Here is a 4,774-nt window from a genome sequence, read left to right as displayed (position 1 = left end):
TTCCTTATGATTTATTTATTTTATTATTATTTTTTTTTTATCACTCCATCCCCCTTTTTAATGAGATATTGGCATACCTTAAGCTTTCTTGTATCATGTCATTAACTTGTGGGTCCACAAGGCAACTCTGTGGGCAATGCAAAACAAATTCCATCTCAAGACCTTTAAACTTAACACCAACAAGTTTAAGTTGAAATTCATTTTTTTATTAAGCGCTTTTAAAAATTATCCCATTGCAGTCAGTATACTATAGTAGCTGAGTCAACTTCAGATCAGTAGCAGCGGTTAGCATTTTAGCTAGTGGACGACATATTCAATGGAAAGCGACGTCTCCCCTGCACACTCTTGGGAGGTTAAAAATAGCCTGGTTTTAGCTGTAAGTCTGACCGTCTGGCCTGGAAAAACAGTCGTTGACGTCTGTGAGAGGGGGGAGTTGAGAGGCTAACCTTCATGGAAACGGCCACAGCTAGTGTGTTATGCTAGCTTTTTAAAACCACTCAACGGGTCCCTCTCTTCTATTCACACTGCAATATCAGAAAGTGCCTGGCTCATGATACTGATACATTAGGAGAGAGCCATGATTTGAATCCTTTTTATAATGAATGAAAGATGTCATCACTGTGAACCCATGTAGCATACATTGATCAATTAAGAGGTTGTACAGCTTGCTTTGTGTAATGGCCCCTAAATCCTGTGAACACCCACATTCGCAATTAGTTTTTATCTTTTGAGGACCGTTTTATCCTGTTGGTGATTTGAGAAGCAGGAATGGAGTAGTGACACTGCTGTGTGGTGCCTTGTCTATGAGTTAATGCATAAAACGCGGGCAAATGTTGATGCTCTGTTTCTTAAGTCTTGATGCTGAGAAGGTAAGATTTCAAATTGCTATTTGTTTTTCTGTTGTGTTTTTATTTTATTTTTTCCCCTCCCTATTCTAGTCTTTTTAGATGTGTTAATGTAGTTCATGTTTGGCAGCCATTTTGCTAAGCATGAGGGGGATAGTTTGGTTGCCCGTTTTTAAACCCTTTCTGCCTGGAGACCATCATTCTCTTTGTATTAAGTGATGTAGATAATATTGGTAACTATCTAATAAAGTTTATTATAATTAATATTTTTTTTGGTTTTGTTTTTATTTGCTTGTATAACATTTTTTAAAACAGAATACCTGCACAGCTGGTCAGAATTACTAGCCCCCCCCCCCCCCCCCCCCCCCCTTTTTTTTTTTTTTTTTAAACGGAGCAAGATTTCACAGCATGTCTATGTCTGATAATATATTTTTTTTCTTCTGGGAAAAAGTCTTTGTTTTATTTTGGCTGGAATAAAAGCTGTTTCTAATTTTTTATTAAACCTATTTTAAGGTAAAAAAATTATTAGCCTCTAAGCTATTTATTTTTCGATAGTCTACAAAACAAACCGTTGTTATACAATAGCTTTCCTAATTAACCTAACCTGCCTAGTTAACCTAATTAACCTAGTTAAGCCTTTTAAATGTCACTTTAAGCTGTACAGAAGTTTCTTGAAAAATATCTAGTAAAATATTATTTACTGTCACGGCAGAGATAAAATAAATCACTTATTGGAAATGAGTTAACTTATGTTTAGAAATGTGTTGAGAATCTTCACTCCATTAAACAAATTGGGGAAAAAACGAAGCATGCTAATAATTCAGGGGGGCTAATAATTCTGAGTTTAACTGTATTGTTTAAAATACATTAAAGTACATTTTCTGAATGTGTTGCCTGTTGCAAATTTTATATTGGGGTGGGGATGTTCTCATTCTGGTAGGATTTAATTAGACAGCAATGTCTGCAGTGCAGAGTCATCAGTATTTTAGGGCACTTTTTATTTTTTATTTTTTTTTTTTGGAAGACATAGACAAATGACAGAATCCAGTGCTTCTAGTTTTAAAATGTGGTGCTGTTAAAATGAGTAAATAATAAAATTGATTTTCATATTTCCCTATTTCATTACATTAAGACGATACCTAAGTTTAAACCCTCATACTGACCTGGAAGAGATTAATTCTAAAAAATACAAAGTGTTTGGTAATGGATTGAATCATTACAAATCCTTTATGCTTAGAGGCACGTTAGATACTTTTAAATTTAAGGGATATTTTAATCCTTTTTTATTTTATTTTATTTATTTTATTATTATTATTATTATTATTATTATTATTTATTTTTTTTTTTTTAAATGTATGTATATCTCTCTCTGTAGCACTCCCAAGTATGTCATTTAATAGCAGGGAAATTCTTGAGACCTACTTGAGCTCAAACTCCCCTCTCGCCCTGCAAACGGGAGGGAGCCCTGGGCTCGGATCTTATGAGCTCGGGGCTCTCTCCCAGGACAGCAGTCCAAACACGCTTTTATAATCAATCATCAGCTAAGTGTGAACTCTTAAAGCTTTGGATAAACGTGTCTGCTAAATTAATAAATGTAAAAAAAATGTCAATGGAGAAATATAGTTTTTAAAATGTGAACAGTCAAGTATGAGATCTGGTATAAAGTATATATCGCCGTATGCAAGTACAGTGTACCATATGTATGTGGATAATCTTATCCGGAGACAAAAGACATTAGTTATGTTACTGTACACAAATCAAACAGTAGAATAATTTATATAGCGCAAAAACACGTTTTTTTTTTTTGTTTTTTTTTTAAATACCCCATTTAAAGGATAAAAAAAAATGGTATTCAAAACTTTTTCATACTCATTGAGAAGTTGCTGATCTGATGTTTTTAGCCTCAACATGGTACAAACTGTTCAAATAGATTTTATGCAAAAAATCAATTAGGACACGTGCATTATCAGGGAGGAAACAGAAACATTCAAACACCAGAGGCTAAATTGAAATTAAATTTTGTTGATACACAGTCACCGTACAAACAAGTGGTGCCTTTGTTCCTCTGCTTGAAAGAACAGCGCTTCAATAACTTTTGTTGATGTCAATGTGTGTTTTATTCATTCTCCAGCATAAATACTGGAAACTTTATCTGTAGACATAACAACTCTGTAGCGAGACCAGAACAAGAAAAAATTTGTTTCGGGCAAACATCTCCTCCTGACAGTTTTAGGTTGGAGATCTTCAGCTAAGGTCGAGCCCAAAGCAAATGAGCTGCTGTGTGTAATGGAGGATTTTATTTTATTTTTTTTATATGGCTGTCATCCTGACTGGCCGGTTGTCACGGCCATGTGTTTGCATACACAGAGCACTGGATCTTCAGCATGAGGTCACTCATCTCAAGTATGCAGCTTGGCTGGAACACTGTGCTGTTTGGGTGTCTGGAACGGCAAATTCCTGCCTGTAATATTTTCAAAATGGTGAAGGCTGGGAGTTTCTGTGTATGCTTTTTATGAGCAAAGTGAGTCCAAGTTGGCTCACGACTGTAGAAATTTTGTTATCTGTAGAGGAACTGTTGCAAGTTCAGGAGGTTCAGTGGACTTTGCTGTGATGAATTGAAGTCATGTTTTAAGAAACTTGTGATTCTGCGTTTGCTGTATCAGCATGTGCTTGTAGAGTACCTGTTGCATATCAATTTTTAGCTTTGTCAGGCCTGGCTACTTTTTGGGCCTGCCATTTTAAGAGGTTTCAGTTGACTGGATGCATCATGAGGTGATTAGTTCGCATTTACACACTGACAACTTTCTTGAATTCTTTGAGGGAAGAGTTGTTGCCACTTTGCAATACTAAACTGAATGATCAGAAAAGCCCAAAGTAAATTCACACAGTTGTATATTAACTCTAAAGGAGGCAATTTTCGGGAATATTCCATTACCCTTCAGCTGCTAAATGCTTTATGTAAATGCCTAGTTCACTGAATATTTCTGAAAATTGCAATGGAAACATTCATTTTGTGTTTGGGTCACCTTGTTTATTTAAAAAATCATGATCATGAGATTTTATGACATAATTTGCATTTATTTTTAGTTTGCCTTGGCCACGATGCCACAAGATAGTCAAAGGATGATCAGTTTATATGCACATGCTAAATCTATAGTTACTTCTGACGCTATTAATGACCAAAGCATCTCATAACTTGCCTTTTTAAATTTGTATTTATTTAAATATATGGCTGATATATGCATAAACCTACACTACCTGACAAAAGTCTTGCCGTCGATCCAAATTGTAAAAGCAAATTATAATAACTTGACTTCTAGTTGATCATTTGGTAAAATATATTTATTTATTTTTCTCCGATCTGCTAACTGCATCCTAATCATCACAAATACTGCAGAAGACGTATTGGAACTCGTATAGACCCAAGATTCCCAAAGAAATCAATCAAGTTTGGAGAAGGAATAACTCATGGTTTGGCTTTACGTTTAGTTTAGCAAGAGATCTGCAAAGTAGATGGCAACATCAACAGCCTGAGGTATCAAGACACTTGTGCTGCTCATTACATTACAAACCACAGGAGAGGGCAAATTTTTCAGCAGGATAGCGCTGCTGCTCATACTTCAGCCTCCACATCAAAGTTCCTGTAAACAAAAACAGTCAAGGTACTGCAGGATTAGCCAGCCCAGTCACAAGGTATGAACATTATTGAGCATGTCTGCGGTAAGATGGAGGCATTGAAGAGGAATCCAAAGAATCTAGATGAACTCTCGGAGGCCTGCAAGAATGCGTTCTTTACCATTCCAGATGACTTTCATGGGAGTCATACACGATATAATATATATATATATATATATATATATATATATATATATATATATATATATATATATATATATATATATATATATATATTTTTTTTTTTTTTTAAT

This window comes from Danio aesculapii, chromosome 23, assembly GCF_903798145.1.
Source record: "Danio aesculapii chromosome 23, fDanAes4.1, whole genome shotgun sequence".
Lineage (NCBI taxonomy): Eukaryota > Metazoa > Chordata > Actinopteri > Cypriniformes > Danionidae > Danio > Danio aesculapii.
This window is presented reverse-complemented; position numbering follows the sequence as displayed.